At 40.8% G+C, this 17,130-nt stretch overlaps 1 protein-coding gene and 1 pseudogene across 5 annotated transcripts in view; one reads left to right on the forward strand and one right to left on the reverse strand.

The window, feature by feature from the left end:
• Positions 1 to 17,130, forward strand: part of KIAA0391 (KIAA0391 ortholog) — a 154,433-nt gene that overhangs the window by 17,930 nt on the left and 119,373 nt on the right. The window lies entirely within an intron of this gene.
• On the reverse strand, positions 14,775 to 15,465 carry LOC105500347 (annotated as a pseudogene).

Consider the following 17,130-nt stretch of genomic DNA (forward strand, 5'->3'; position numbering starts at 1 on the left):
CCAGCTAATTTTTTTATTTTTTTGTAGAGATGGGGTCTCGCTATGTTGCCTAGGCTGGTCTTGAATTCCTGGCTTCTAGTGGTCCTCCCACCTTGGCCTTCCAAAGTCCTGAGATTTCAGGTGTGAGCTACTATGCCCAGCCATGGTTCTTGATAATAACATTAAATGACAGTCAGATTTTTTATATTCAACTACAAAGATAAGAATTCAATTCTTTAATCTTTTCATTAGAGAAAATTTCAAACATATGCAAAAAGAGACTAATATAAAGGACCCCCATCCTCCATGATTATTAACTCATGACCACTTTTTTTTTTTTTTTGACAGGGTCTTGCTCTGTCACCTAAGCTGGAGTGCAGTGGCACAATCATGGCTCACTGCACCTGGGACCTCCTGGGCTCAAGTGATCCTCCCACCTCAGCCTCCTGAGTTGCTGGGACTACAGGCATATGCCACAACACCTGGGCAATTTTTTTTTTTTTTTTTTTTAAGACGGAGTGTTGCTCTTGTCGCCCAGGCTGGAATGCAATGGCGTGATTTCGGCTTACTGCAACCTCTGCCTCCTGGGTTCAAATGATTCTCCTGCCTCAGCCTCCCGAATAACTGGGATTACAGGCACCTGCAATGATGCCCAGCTAATTTTTGTATTTTTAGTGGAGACAGGGTTTCACCATGTTGGCCAGGCTGGTCTTGAACTCCTGACCTCAGGTGATCCACCCTCCTCAGCCTCCCAAAGTGCTGGGATTATAGGCGTGAGCCACTGCACCCAGCCTTAATTTGTTATCTTATGTAGAGGTAGAGTCTCACTATGTTGCCAAGGCTGGTCTCGAATTCGTGAGCTCAAGCATTCCTCCCACCTCAGTCTCCCAAAGTGCTGAGATTGTAAGTGTGAGCCCCCACACACGGAAGCTCATCCTGTAAATTATAAATTCATTGTTTTTTGTTGTTTTTTTTTTTAGGAGATGAGGGCTTGCTCTTTTGCCGAAGCTGGGATGCAATGGTGTGATCATAGCTCACTGCAGCTTTGAACTCCTGGGCTGGAGCAATCCTCCCACCTCAGCTTCCCAAGTAGGTAGGACTTACAGGTGCATGCCACCCTGCCCTGCTAATTTTTAAATTAAAAAAAAAATTAGATGGGGTAGAGATGAGGTTGGGCTTGGTGCCTCACACCTGTAATCCTAGCACTTTGGGAGGCTGAGGTGAGTGGATTGCCTGAGCTCAGGAGTTTGAGACCAGCCTGGGCAGCATGGCAAAACTCTTTAATAAAAATGCAAAAAATTAGCTGGGCATGATGGCACAAACTTGTAGTCCCAGCTAGTCGGGAGGCTGAGGCAGGAGAGTTGCTTGAACCCAGGAAGCCGAGGTTGCAGTGAGCGGAGATCACGCCACTGCATTCCAGCAGCCTGGGCGACAGAGTGAAACTCTTGTCTCAAAAAAAAAAAAAAGAAAATTGTAAAGATGGGATCTCACCGTATTGTCCAGGCTGGTCTCAATCTCCTGAGCTCAACTGATCCTCTTGCCTTGGCTTCCCAAAGTGCTGGGATTACAGGCATGAGCCACCATGCTTGGCCTAAATTCTCTTTTAAACAGCTTTCTTTGTTTCTCTTGTAAAAAGTACTTCTTCGTAAAGTTGTATTTTTCTTGTACTTTAAGAAATACTTTAGAATTGCAGTTCTAAAGTATTTCTTATATATTTTATATACTTAAAAATTATTGAACATTCTAGAGAGCTTTTGTTTTTTGTTTTGTTTTAGAGACAGAGTCTCACTCTGTTGCTCAGGCTGGAGTGCAGTGGCGTGATCTCTGCTCACTGCAACCTCTGCCTCCCAGATTCAAGTGATTCTCCTGCCTTAACCTCCCCTGAGTAGCTGGGATTACAGGCATATGCCACCACACCTGGCTAATTTTTGTATTTTTAGTAGAGATGGGGTTTCACCATATTGGCCAGGATAGTCTGGAACTCCTGACCTCAAGTGATCCACCCGCCTCGGCCTCCCAAAGTGCTGGGATTACAGGCATGAGCCACTGTGCCCAGCCAGATATATATTAATTTATTGAATATAATATAAAAACTGATATGTAGCATAAATAATTTTTTTTTTTTTTGAGACAGAGTCTCGCTCTGTCACCCAGGCTGGAGTGCAGTGGTGCGATCTTGGCTCACTGCAAGCTCTGCCTCCCAGGTTCACGACATTGTCCTGCCTCAGCCTCCCGAGTAGCTGCGACTACAGGCGAGCACCACCACACCTGGCTATTTTTTTTGTATTTTTAGTAGAGACAGGGTTTCACCATGTTAGCCAGAATGGTCTCGATCTCCTGACCTCGTGATCCACCCGCCTCAGCCCCGCAAAGTGCTGGGATTACAGGCGTGAGCCACTGCGCCCGGCCTCAATAACATTTTTATAGAAAATAATTCTATTATCCAGAACAAAACCAATATTGGTGAGAAGAGTACATTGTCCTACATTTTTGCAGGTCTTTTCAATAATTTGGCTTAATAAAAGATGGGTAGTTTTTTGGTTTTTTTTTTTTCGTTTTGAGACAGAGTTTTGTTCTTGTTGCCCAGACTAGAGTGCAATGGCACGATCTTAGCTCACCGCAACCTCTGCCTCCCAGGTTCAAGCAATTCTCCCGCCTCAGCCTTCCCAAGTAGCTGGGATTATAGGCATGGGCCACCAAGCCCGAATAATTTTGTATTTCTGGTAGAGACGGGGTTTCTCCATGTTGGTCAGGCTGGTCTCGAACTCCTGACCTCAGGTAATCTGCCCACCTCAGCCTCCCAAAGTGTTGGCATTACAGGCGTGAGCCACCGCGCCCAGCCGAAGACAGGTAGTTTTTTCAAAATAAATGGCAAAAAAACCCTTAGAATTAGCCAGTTGGACTCAGTTTAGGTTATCCCAGTTTTGTTGGCAACATCCAAAACATCATAGTTAGGAGCCGGTCAAACATAGACTGGCTTGTCTCTATCAGTCCTGATTAGGGTGTTGATCGTGGCCATGTCAGTGTCACAGACCTTCTTTATATAACCTGTTTGATCTGGTGCTTGTTGGCTTTGATAACCACAGTGAACACAGATGTGGTATTGTCTTCACGGTCAGCTCAGTGGTTAAGGGGAACTTGATGGCATAATAGTAAAGCTTGTTTCTCCTGCAGGTTCTCTACTGAGGATGTTTGGCTACTTTCAAAGCCAAAGTGTGTTGGGCTACTGGAACATAGGTGACCTGCAAATCTTTTTTTGTGTGCGACTGGATGCCTTTCAGCACTGCCTTGTTGGCCTTCAAAGCCTTAACTTTGGATTTGGCTTTGGGAGGAGCAGGGATTTCCTTCTTTGCTTTCAGCATCATCATTTTGGTGAAAAGGGTTGACAGCTGGATTTTTATATCTGTTTCTGTATTCAGTCTGTTGTGGTATGGCGTTTTGGTTGAAGCATATGAAGAAAATGGAAGCTCATGGAAATAGGTAGTTGGAAAAGCAGAGAGGATTTTGTTGACTCTTGGAGATAATCATAATTGTTCTTTGATATTATGCCCAAACTGTACACTTGTGAGCAAATGAGAGTGAAAATGGCATATAACATCTCAGTGTTATGAAAATAGTTTTAACTTTGCAGATCCCCTGAGAGGGTCTTGAGGATACCCAGCAGTCCTTGAACCACAGTTTTAGAAAATACTCTGGTTTAGACATAATTTTCTTTTTCTTTCTATTGTAAAAGTTCAAGTAAAGTTTATTTCCCTCTATTTTATTACACAAGCATATTAACAAAGGAAGCTAAAAAAAAAAGACAACAGTCTCAGTACTCAGTATATTTTCTATTAGTTTCTTATGTTCTTTTTTAGTTTGTTTTACGAGACCCTTGTCACCCAAGCTAGAGTACAGTGGCGTGATCATAGTTCATTGCAGCCTCAACCTCCCAGGCTCAAGTGATCCTCTTACCTTAGCCTCCTGAGTATTTGAGACTACAGGCACTTACCACCATGACCAGCTAATTTTTTTATTTTTTTGTAGAGATGGGAGTCTCACTTTGTTGCCTGGGCTTGTCATGAACTCCTGGGCTCAAGTAATCCTCCAACCTTGGCCTCCCAAAGGTTGGGATTACAGGCATGAGCCACTGCACCTGGTGCTTTTTTAGTTCTTATTGAGACTTCTTAATCATTTTCTTTTACTTTTCAAAATGGAAGTGGGTTTTATTCTGATTATAATAATTATTAAGTATAAAAAATTTCATCAACACTTGTGAAAAGGGGAAATTTTTTTTTCTGTCAAAATAGCTATAAAGAAAGATAAAAGGCCAGGTGCAGTGGCTCACGCCTGTAACCCTAGCACTTTGGGAGACTGAGGCAGGCGGATAACGAAGTCAAGAGATCAAGACCATCCTGGCCAACATTGTGAACCCCGTCTCTACTAAAAATGCAAAAATTAGCTGGGCCTGGTAGCGCGTGCACCTGTAGTCCCAGCTACTCAGGAGGCTGAGACAGGAGAATCGCTTGGACCCAGGAGGCAGAGGTTGCAGTGAGCCGAGATTGTGCCACTGCACTCCAGCCTGGCGACAGAGCAAGACTCCATCAGGAAAGAAGGAAGGAAGGAGGGAGGGAGGGAGGGAAGGCAGGCAGGCAGGCAGGCAGGCAGGCAGGCAGGCAAGCTAGCCGGCCCACCCTGATCCATTCATTTTGAACTTTAATTTTATTATGTATTTATTTATGTATTTGTTTATTTTTTGAGATGGAGTTTTGCTCTTGTTGCCCAAGCTAGAGTGCAATGGCACTGTCTTGGCTCACTGCAACCTCCACCTCCTGGGTTCGAGTGATTCTCCTGCCTCAGCCTCCTAAGTAGCTGTGATTACAGGCTCCTGTTACCATGCCTGGCTAATTTTTTTGTATTTTTAGTAAAGAAGGGGTTTCACCATGTTGGCCAGGCTGGTTTCAAACTCCTGACCTCAGGTGATCCGCCCGCCTCGGCCTCCCAAAGTGCTGGGATTATAGGTGTGAGCCACCGCACCCAGCCCCATTTTGAAGATTTAATGAAACTTTAATCATAATCACAGTCCCCATAATTCTGTGATTTAGAAGTTTTTAAATAAAGCTTTAATGATTTAGGATTCTCCTTTCTGGAAAAGAAAAGGAAGCAGGCAAATTGCCTGTGCTACATTTAACTGAGTTTTTAGGGTTAAGTTTAAAGCAAACCATTTGTGCTGCTTGATGGTATCTCTTCAGTTAATTGACAAAGAGGGGGCCTTCTGGTGTTTCTCTAAATACAAATTTAAGACAGGACATATGACCCAAATGAAATGTCGGTATAAGAACTTATCTAATTTAGGTCTTTAGGGATATATTTTTTTTTCTTTATTTGGTTACAAACTGAAAGATGTGAACTGAGCTCTTTATCACAGTCTCCAGAGCCTTCTCTTTTCTCTGTGTTTGAAGATCTTATCATCTCTAAAATGAACTGTGGGGTTTTTTCCCCAGATTTAAATAAATGTTGTGTGGTAAACGGAAAACTTTGGGGGCTTAGTGATTTTTTTAAAATCTGAGAAAGAAATTTAATTATCTGCAAAATATAGTTTTAAGCCACGTATTTTAAAGTACAGGCATACTTTGAAGACATTGCAAGTTTGGTTCTAAGCTTTATTGTAAATATTCCAATAAAGTGGGTCACACAAATTTTTTGGTTACCCAGGTCATATAAAAGTTATCTTTCCATGGCTGGATATGGTGGCTCACACCTGTAATCCCACTGCTTTGGGGCCTAGGCAGGAACATTGCTTGAGGCCAGGAGTTCGACTCCAGCCTGGGGAACATAGTGAGACCTCATCTCTACAAAAAAATTTTTTTTAATTAGCTGGGCTTGGTGGTGTGTACCTGTAGTCCTAGCTACTTTGGAAGGCTGAGTTTGTAGGATCACTCAAGCCCAGGAGTTTAAGGTGACAATGAGTTATAATTGTGCCACTGAATTCCAGCCTGGGCGACAGAGTGAGACTCTGCCTCTAAACAATAACACAACTTATCTTTCCACTATGCTGTAGAGTATTAAGTATGCAATAGCATTATATCTAAAAACAAACAAACCCCAAAACTGTATATAGATACCTTAATTTAAAAATACTTTATTGCTAAAAAATATGCTGATGGTCATCTGAGCCTTCAGCAAGTTGTAATCTTTTTGCTGATGGGGAGTCTTGCCTTGATGTTGATGGCTGCTGACTGATCAAAGTGGTGGTGTTTATTGAAGGCTGGGATAGCTATGATAATTTCTTTATTTTTTTGAGACAGGGTCTCACTCTGTCACCCAGGCTGGAGTGCACTGGCAAGATCATGGCTTACTGTAGCCTCCACTTCTCAGGCTCACATGATCCTCCCATTTCAGCCTCCTGAGTAGCTGCAACTTCAGGCTCACATCACCATGTCTAGCTGATGTTTTCTAATTTTTTGTCAAGATGGGGTTTTGCCATGTTGCCCAGGCTGGTTTCGAACTCCTGGGCTCAAATGGTCCACCCACCTCAGCCTCCCAAAGTGCTGGGATTACAGGCATGAGCCACTGTGTGGCAAATTCTTAAAATAAGACAATAATGAAGTTTGCCACACAAATTGACTCTTCTCGTCACAGAAAATTTTTCCGCAGCATGCAGTGCTTTTTGAAAGCATTTTACCACATTAGAACTGTTTTCAAAATTGGAGTCAGTCCTCTCAAATCCTGCTGCTGCTTTGTCAACTAAGTTTACGTAATATTCTAAATTCTTTGTTATCATTTTAACAATATTTACAATGTGTCCACCAGGAGTGAGTTTTATCTCAAGAAATCACTTTCTTTGCTCATCCATAAGAAGAAATTCCTAATCCAAGTTTTATTTTGTGATTGAAGCAATTCAGTCACATCTTCAGGCTCCACTTCTAATTCTAGTTCTCTTGCTATTTCCACCATATCTGCAGTTCCTTCTTTCACTGAAATTTTGAACCCCTCCAGGTCATCCATCAGGGTTGGTGTCAACTTCTTCCAAACATGTTACTGTTGATATTTTGACCTGTTTCCATGAATCACAAATGTTCTTAGTGGCATGTAGAATGGTGAATCCCTTCCAGAAAGTTTTCCATTGACTTTGCCCATATCCTTCAGAGCAATCACTGTCTATGACAGCTATAGCCTTACAAAACATATTTTTCAAATAATCAGGCCAGAAAGTCGAATTTACTCTTTGATCCATGGGCTTTAGAATGGATGTTGTGTTGGTAGACATGAAAACAACCTTCATCTCCTTATACATCTCCATAAGAGCTCTTGGGTGACTACATGCGTTGTCACTGAGCAATATTATTTTGAAGAGTCTTTTTTTTGGAGCAGTAGGTCTCCACAGTGGGCTTGAAATATTCAGTAAACCATGCTGTAAACAGATGTGCTGTTAGCCAGGCTTTGTTCCATTGATAGAGCTTAGGCAGAGGAGATTTAGCATAATTGTTAAGGACCCTGAGATTTTTGGAATGGTAAATGGGCATTGACTTCAATTTAAAGTCACCAGCTGTATTAGCCCATAACAAGAGAGTCAGCCTGTCCTTTGAAGTTTTGAAGTCAGGCACTGACTTCTTCTCTCTAGCTATGAAAGTTCTAGATGGCATCTTCTTCCAGTAGAAGGCTGTTTTGTCTCCACGGAAAATCTGTTGTTTAGTGTAGCCACCTTCATCAGTGATCTTACTTAGATCTTCTGGATAACTTGCTGCAGCTTCTACATCAGTACTTGATGCTTCACCTGGCACTTGTTTTGTTTTTTGTGTTGGTTCCACCCGTCTTTGCCCGTAACCTCCCAGCAGCCTATATGTTACACTTTTTAATTTTTTTTTTTTTTTAATACAGTGTCTCATTCTGTCATCCAGGCTGGAGTGTGGTGCTATGATCATAGTCCATTGGGGCTTCGAACTCCTGTGCTCAAGCAATCCTCCCATCTAAGCCTCCCGAGTAGCTAGACTACAAGCATACCACAATACCTGGATCATTTTAAAATTTTTTGTAGAGATAGGATCTTGCTATGCTGTGCAGGCTCGTCTCAAACTCCTGACCTCGAGTGATCCTCTTGCTTCAGCCTCCCAAAGTACTGTGATTACAGATTGAGCCACCATGCCTGGCACCTTGCATTTTTATGTTATGGAGATTGCTTATTTTCTTAAACCTTTTGAGCCAAATTCTGCTAGCCTCCAACTTTTCTTCTGCAACTTCCTCACTTCTCTTAGCCTTTGTGGAATTGAAGCATTCAGGCCTTGCTCTGGATTAGGCTTTGGCTTAAGAGAATGTTGTGGCTGGTTTGATCTTTTATCCAGACCACTAAAACTTTCTTCATATCAGCAATAAGGCTATTTTGCTTTCTTATTTATTGGTTCACTGAAGTAGCACTTCTAATTTCTTTCGAGAACTTTGCATTTGTAAAGTTTGGTACCTAGCTTTGGCCTATCTTAGCTTTTTTTTTTTGAGGCGGAGAGACAGAGTCTCGCTCTGTCACCCAGGCTGGAGTGCAGTGGCACAATCTCGGTTCACTGCATCCTCTGCCTCCCAGGTTCAGTTGAGCAATCCTCATGCCTCAGCCTCCCGAGTAGCTGGGGATTACAGGCATGTGTCACCACACCCGGCTAATTTTTAGTAGAGATGGGGTGTCGCCATGTTTCCCAGGCTGGTCTAGAACTCCTGGCCTCAAGTGATCCACCTGCCTCGGCCTCCCAAAATGTTGGGATTATAGGCATGAGCCACCATGCCTAGCCCTGTCTTAGCTTTTGACATGCCTTCCTCACTAAGCTCAATGATTTCTAGCTTTTGATTTAAAGTATAAGACCTGAGACTCTTCCTTTCACGTGAACACCTAGAGGCCATTGTAGAATTATTAATTGGCATAATTTCAATATTGTTGTGTCTCAGGTAATAGGGAGGCCTGAACAGAGGGAGAAAGATGGGGAAATGGCTTGTTGGTGGAGCAATCAGAAGTCACACAACATTTATTGATTAAGTTTACTGTCTTACAGCAGCACAGTTTCTGGTGCCCTAAAACAATTACCATTCAAGTGTGTTGCAAGAATTCTGGCCAAAAATGTGAAACTTCTAGAAAAATCAATGAATTCAGAATTTTAGAAAGGTTAAAAACTTAAAAGGACAAGCAGGTCACTCCTAGCAGTGGCCTTCCCAACGTCAAATGCTTTCCTTATTCATTGTTTTTCTTTTATGTAACACTTGACTGAAATTCTACCAGCTGGGATCCAGTCTTTTTTATGAGATTTAGCTTGAAGCAGTGTACTTTCCTGCTAAAGCATAGCTGAGTTTGGCTTTACAAGGAAATGAGAATTATGTGTGGGTATGGGTGTTTGGCTGCTGCTGTTTTAGAGTTGGGTTGGTGATTTTTCATAGAGAACATTTTGAGGGGCTGATCTGAGGGGGGTGCTCAAGTGGAACATTGTATGTGGAGTAGTGTGCTAGAGACAGAGGGATAAAGTCACCTTTACAAGGTTTAAACAAGGTGGGAGTGTGCAAAGTCTAATTTTTGTGACAATACTACAAGGAAGGCAGCCTCCCCTTTTTTGCTAAACCTCAGAGAGGTTAAGTGACTTGCCAAGCAAGGTTTGTAAGTAACAGAATTAAGATTGGAATGCACATCTGTCTGATTTCCAAATATGAGTTCTATTCATTAAGCTTCCCTGTATTCATAATGAAAGGGTCACTGAAAAATTTAATAAGATATTGTTCAGTGTTCTTCATTTGATGAAGGAAACTATATACTATATTTCTGACAACAGTTTCCATCTTGGATTATCTTGACTTTAAAAGATTAAAATGAAATAAAATTGGATGTTTAAAGGAGCATGCCTCAGTCATCTGGAATGTTTAGGTATATGTAGAGTGCATTATTCCCCCAAACTGCAAAGTAGAAGGGAGTATTATTTGTATTCTTAGAGAAGGTTAAGAGGTCCTCACTCAAATACTAATTCTGTTTGTTAACTAATTTTAACTTGCTTTTTAAAAAGCAAATATTTATATAAGGGTTATTAGAAGCTAGTCACTGTTATGAGTACTTTATAAATATTAACTAACTTAACATCTATCTTTATAATAACCTTGGGAAAGTTACTTAAGCACTTTGTTCTTTTTCCTGGTCTTTAAACAGAGACAATTGGACCAGATGATCTCCAAAGCCCACTCCAGTTCTGCAATGTTAAGGCTTTCTAACTAACACATACATATAGTTAGTTATGTGTTAAGAAAAGTTAGATAAGGTCAGCTTTTCCTAGTGGGAGCAGAGATGAGAGTGGAGCCCCAAAGACAGTGCAGAGTAGGACAGGAAGTTGTGATTTAGGTGAATTAAAAGTGCAGATACTGTATGTAGCACAGTGTCAGTTTGGGAGGGAAAGAAGGCAACATCAAATCATTGCTGAGGTTTTGATGATGTGAAGCTCTTTAGTCTACCTCTCTCCTTTCCTTAATATCTAAAGGGAGAAATTCCAAGTTGTTATGTCTTGAGTGGAGCACATGACACCTCCTTATTAACCAACACTACTTTTTAGCTATAGGTTGAAATATGGCTCGTGGTTCTTCAAGCTTTTAAGAAATAGGAAATAGGAGAGTTAAGGATTTGGTACATGAAAATATCAAACCTGAATCTGATCAAGCATCTAGAGCTCACTACTAATTTACTGGAAATACAGGGGGCAGAGGAATATGTTAAATTACGCCTCAAGGGTACAATTACCAAATACCATCTGTGGGAAACTACAGGACAACCCAGTTTCTTCCAGTAAATCAATTGAAAAAAAAAAAAAAGAGAAAGAGATGAGCAATGACCTATAGATAAAAGCAATTTGAGATAAAGCAACCATTTGCAGTGTATGGATCATATTGGACCCTTAGTTCCTGATTTGAACAATCGGGAATCTGAACACCAGTTATTGGAGGTATTAAGAAATTTTTGCGGTGGCTCAAGCCTGTGATCCCAGCACTTTGGGAGGCCGAGAGGGGCGGATCACGAGGTCAGGAGATTGAAACCATCCTGGCTAACACGGTGAAACCCCGTCTCTACTAAAAAATATGAAAAACTAGCCGGGCAAGGTGGTGGGCGCCTGTAGTCCCAGCCACTTGGGAGGCTGAGGCAGGAGAATGGCGTGAACCCGGCGGGGCGGAGCTTGCAGTGAGCCGAGATCGCGCCACTGCACTCCAGCCTGGGCGACAGAGCGAGACTCCGTCTCAAAAAAAAAAAAAAATTTGTTGATTTTTATTTAGGGTTAATAATGTTAGTGAGTTAAAACTCCTTTTTTTTTTTTTTTTTTTGAGGCAGGGTCTCAATCTGTCACCCAGGCTAGAGTGCAGTGGTACAATCACGGCTCACCATACCCTCAACCTCCCAGGCTCAGGTGATCCTCCCACCTAAGCCTCCTAAGTAGCAAGGACTACAGGTGCGTACCACCACACCTGGCTAAGTTTTGTACTTTTTGTAGAGAGGGGGTTTCACCATTTTCCCAGGCTGGTCTCGAACTTCTGGGCTCAAGTGATTGCCCTTTTTGGCCTCCCTAAGTGCTGGGATTACAGGCGTGAGTCGCCGTGCCTGGCCCAAAGTCTTTAGATTCAGAGCTAAACACTGAAATATTTATGGATGAAATGATGTGATGTCTAAGATATGCTTCAAAAATAACTGGGAAATAGGGGATGGAATAGATGGAGTTATATATGAAACAAAATTGGTCATGAGATGATAAAGCTAGTTTATGGGTTCATGGGGATTTATTATACTATTCTGTCTGCTTTTATATATGTTTAAGATTTTCATCTTGAAAATCTTTTTTTAAAAGCTGACAAAGTGCTGGCTGTGGTGGCTCACGACTGTAATCCCAGCACTTTGGGAGGCTGAGGTAGGAGGATCACTTGAGCCCAGGAGTTTGAGACAAGCCTAGGCAACATAGTGAGACCCCGTGTCTATTTTAAAAAAAAAAAAAAAAAAAGCTGACAAATACACATATGCTTTCAGGATAGAAGTTATGAAAAGGGAGATTATAAAACAATGCTTTCTTAGTGATTTTCATGCAGAAGCAACATCTTCCTATAGTAAAGATTTCCTCAAGTAAACATATTATATGTTCATTATAATATATATAGTATATATTCATTAGAAAGGATATAACCGGTTCAAAAATACCACTATAGAGAGTGAAAGTCCCCTTCTTAAAGCATATGATACTTTTTAAATGTTGAAAATTGTCATGACATTTGCACATGTTTCTTTTTCCATTTTTGAAATGCACAAGATAAAATTTCTTAATAGAATAGAACTAATTTAGATTCAGAGTCAGTTCTATAAAGGTTTCCTACTGTACTGCATTGTTTTTGCTTTGCAAAGAGGTTATTAACATTTTTTTTCTGGGTTAGGGGAGGAGTTTTAAAAAATCCTGTACAGGTTTTTAAAAAATCCTGTACAGGTTAATCCATTGTGTGGTAAAAGCTATAGCTAAAGAGGCAGTGTGGAATGCTCCAATGTGCACAACCCCTGCTTTTATCACAGGTGGCAACTGCAGATTAATTCTGGTATGGTTAGGCTTTACACAAAGGGAAACTTGAACCTGAGAGCCTATGTCCCCAACAGTGCTAATTGGGAGATGTGGAGTGAGGGGATTTCCACTCTTTACAAGATCTCCGGAGCATTTCCTCTTTGTTTTTGCATTTTCCTTGGCTATGAAGCAGCTGCAGAGAAGTAAAATGTGATTTCCTGCATTTAGGAGTTCTGGCTTTTCTTTCAGAGACTTATAATTGGAAGGGTGGAATGCGTATGGATTAAGCTACCTACAGGGCTAAATTAAACGTAGGTGTTTTATTTTTGTTTTTGTTTTTGTAATGAGTTCATTGTATTTGTGCCAGGAGTATTTTTGTTCAGATGTTTTGAATTAGCAGATAACTCAGGTTGTCTCAAAAGCAGGCTTCTCTCTAGGCTGATCACTGCTTTAACAGTGTGATTCTTTGCAAGCTGACTGAAAAACCACTAATGGCAAAAGTGCATTCTGTCATATTAATAAAAATACTGTAGTTTCTTTGCAGATTCATACAGTATAAATGCTTGTCTTGATTACTTAACCTGCAGAATTTTCCAAAATGAGAAAAATAGGCAGAGGATATTTTTCAAGAAAATATGGTAAGGCCATATCAAGGTACAATGTTCCCAGATACAATGTCAGTGGGAATTGAAAAGAACTTATTCGCAGAGTAGATGCTCAGGCGTCATTAGACTTAGGTGAAAGTTCTTATCATAAATTAATACTTTTTTTTCTAGTCAATGTCAATATTTCTTGTCCTATTAACGGTAGTTGATTTTTTTCTTTCTTCTTTTCTTTTTTTTTTGAGACGGAATCTTGCTCTGTCACCCAGGCTGGAGTGCAGTGGCGCGATCTCAGCTCACTGCAAGCTCCGCCTCCTGGTTTCACACCATTCTCCTGCCTCAGCCTCCCGAGTAGCTGGGATTACAGGCACCCACTACCACGCCCGGCTAATTTTTTATATTTTTAGTAGAAACATTAGCCATGTTAGCCAGGATGGCCTCGATCTCCTGACCTCGTGATCCTCCTGCCTCAGCCTCCCAAAGTGCTGGGATTACAGGCATGAGCCACCGTGCCCGGACGTTCATTTTTTTCAAAATATACTTAGGAGCCTATCCTAAACATGGGCCAGACCTTTGGATATTTTTGGATGTGGTTTCTTCCCAAGTCATTCACCATTGTGTTGATGGTACAATGCTTCTCCACTTGCAATCAGAGAAACGTGAAATGACTATTAGTAAACAAGAACTGATTATTAAGGACCAGATTAGCAGAGCTGGATGATCAGATCCAAACCACAGCATTCATTATTACTGTAAACTATGTGATCAGTGAAGCTAAACTAGTATTTAAAACCCAGGCACCCACCACCACACTCGGCTAATTTTTGTATTTTCAGTAAAGACAGGTTTTCAGAATGTTGGCCAGGCTGGTCTCGAACTCCTGACCTCAAGTGATCCGCCCGCCTTGACCTCCCAAAGTGGTAGGATTACAGGTGTGAGCCACAGTGCCTGGCCTGTTAGTTTCTATTAATAAGTACCCAACACCCTAAACAATTCAAGGCATCTTAATCTCCATTAAGAACAACAAGAAGATAATTTTTGTCATGCTGTTAAATCTGTCACTGTGGATAAAACTGGTGTAAATTGGTCAAATGGATCCAACAAACACTGATGTCCAAGTTGGAATATTGGTAACTATTAATAATGCGTAACTCTTGGTCAATAGTTTAAAAGATCTTCTCTTTATTCTTTTTCTTTTTGAAGGTTCTCAAAGAGCTTTGTTGTTTTGAAATATGTTGTTGAGCTTCCCAGTTTGCTTTCTCATCCTCAAACTGACAATGTTTTTTCTCTGATTCTTTGTATTATGCTTCTTTTTCATTTGCTCATGGCACTGCCATTGGAGCTCAACTTCAGAGTCCTTCAGTTTTTGAGCTTTTTTGACCTTCATTTCAAACACCTGCTCCATCTCCAGCTCCATCGTCTTCATTTTAGCTACATACTCCTTTCTTCTTCCATTTGTGCCAGAAGTCTCTTAGCCCTTATTTGTTATCAACTACATTATAAGTCACAACTGCCAGTTTTCTGCTTTCATAGTGGGCATTTAATAACGTCTTTCAAATCATGCATATGTGTTATTAACATATTTCATAAAATTGTAAAAACAATGTTCACCATTTTTAACTTTAGCAACACCCCAAGGATACTGCCTTCCCCTAACCCTTTTGCCATTAAGTTCAATGATACAGTATTACTACCTACCTAAGCAAGAGGTAAATGGTCCTTCATCTTTTTAACAAGCTTGTTGTCCTCTTCATCTGTTTCTGGAAATTTGTATGTTTTAAGTTCTTAGATTTCTTTCATTATCTGTTTTAAAGTTATTATCTGGTTTAATTCCATGTCCTGAAGGAGCAATGAAGTATAAACAAACCTGCACCCTGTTATCGGGCACCTGACATCTGTTCACTCATGATTCTGCATTTAGGTAGTCCACAGATTTACTATCAATGTAGTCGATAATGAGCTGCCAGCAATTACTATTATCTACTGCATCTGCAAATCCTGGGGTATCAACTATTGTAAGCAGCAACTTAACACTACCTTCTTTGATTAAAACTTTGGATTGTTCCTCCTGTACAGTCTTTTTAGTAATAATTCTATGAGAAAGACTTGGATATTCTGGAGAAAGCAAATCTATGAGGAATCATGAGTAGATTAATGTTGTCTTTCCTGGATTTCCCACTACCATAAGTGTGAATTCAAACCTTCTCTTCACTGATTCTCTGAATACTTGATTTCGGAGATTGGCAGATCCCACACATTTCCATCATTCCAGTCGTCCAGATTCCAACAGAAGAAATCCACAGAGGAACCACAGTGCTACTGTTGACGCTCCTCTCCTAAGCAGCAGTGGATCTTGCACTCCAGGTCATTCTTTTCAAAACACTGATGTAATCCTGTTACTCCCCTGCCTCAAAACCTTCAGCAGTTACCCATTCCTGCCCTGAAAGTAATTCCTTCAGTTTGGCCGCAGCCTACTTTTCAGGCCGTATTGCTTACCATTCTCCTCTAGAGACACTGCTTCAGCCAGTGCCAGCTAATTAGTGGCTCTAGACTGCTTTGTATTTTCTTCCTCTTCTTTTTCCCCTTATCTAAAATATACTTCTACCTCCAAATCCTGTTTTTCCTTCATGGCTATCTCAGTCCCTTTTCTGTCACACAGCCTTTTTTGACCTCTGTAGTCTGCATTTATCTTTTCTTCCTTTGAACTTGTAGCATTTATTAACCCTGGCACACATCTGGCTATTGGTCCTCTACTATGTGTTCTTGTCTTAGTGTTTAGTTTTTCACGTTAGTGTCTATTGTTATTTCAACCAGATTAGAAACTCTGAGGGACAGGACACCCTTTTGCGTATTTTCCACAATGCATGGCATCCAGTAGGTGTGTGTAATAAATATGGTTATTTATACATTAAATAATCCAGTGCTTACATTTATTATGTCATAGCCACCATTTCAGTTAATCTTTACAGTAACTTTGAGGGAATGAGTATTTTCTCTCCTTGACAAATGAGGAAACTGAGGCTCAGAAAAGTTCGGTAACTTGCTGAAACCACACAGGTTAAATGATAAAGTCAGGATTCAAACCCACATCTTTGGACTCAGTAACAAATGCTGTTTAACCATGCCGGTAATTCTGCCTCCTTATGAGACTGATATGTTTTTTGAGGATGGGAAATTACCTACCACTTAACTTACTATTATTTGCTTAATAATGGCAGAAGAAAAAGTATGCAAACCTGGATTTGTCGTGATTCCTAGTAGGAATAATGAAACAGATTCAAACTGCCAAAGTTCACAGGAAAATAGAATTTCCCTTAATCTCATTGATTACTGGTGGAATGACTCATCTTCCAGTTGTACGTTGCTCTTGAGTTACTCAGATATTTGTATAAGTTAGACAGTGGAGGGAAAACCACCAATGAGATGTACAAGACACGTCATTTGAGCTGATGAATGTTCCCGGGATATCCCCAAGATTTCTACCTGAGTATTCTTGCCTGTCCTATTTACTGTTTGACTCTTTCACCTTTTGGTTTTCTTTCAGAGTAAAATCACTTCCCATTTCCTTTCTGCTTTCCATTTGGATAACTTTCACAGGCTACTCTCTTACTACTGCAGTGCACAAAGATTTACTGTCTACATATTTAACATTAGTCAGATTTACTGTTGAATTTATGCACTAGAAATTTCAGGAATTTAAATTTTTACTTTTTCATTCTCTGCTTCCGATTTTTTTTCACTAAAAGAGACCAAAAATAACCCAAAGTATATTCTTTTTATTTTTTTATTATTATTTTTATTTTATTTTATTTTTTTTGAGACGGAGTCTTGCTCTGTCGCCCGGGCTGGAGTGCGGTGGCCAGATCTCAGCTCACTGCAAGCTCCGCCTCCCGGGTTTACGCCACTCTCCTGCCTCAGCCTCCAGAGTAGCTGGGACTACAGGCGCCCGCCACCTCGCCCTGCTAGTTTTTTGTATTTTTAGTAGAGACGGGGTTTCACCGTGTTAGCCAGGATGGTCTCGATCTCCTGACCTC

Source organism: Colobus angolensis, unplaced genomic scaffold (assembly GCF_000951035.1).
Source record: "Colobus angolensis palliatus isolate OR3802 unplaced genomic scaffold, Cang.pa_1.0 Scaffold119, whole genome shotgun sequence".
NCBI lineage: Eukaryota > Metazoa > Chordata > Mammalia > Primates > Cercopithecidae > Colobus > Colobus angolensis.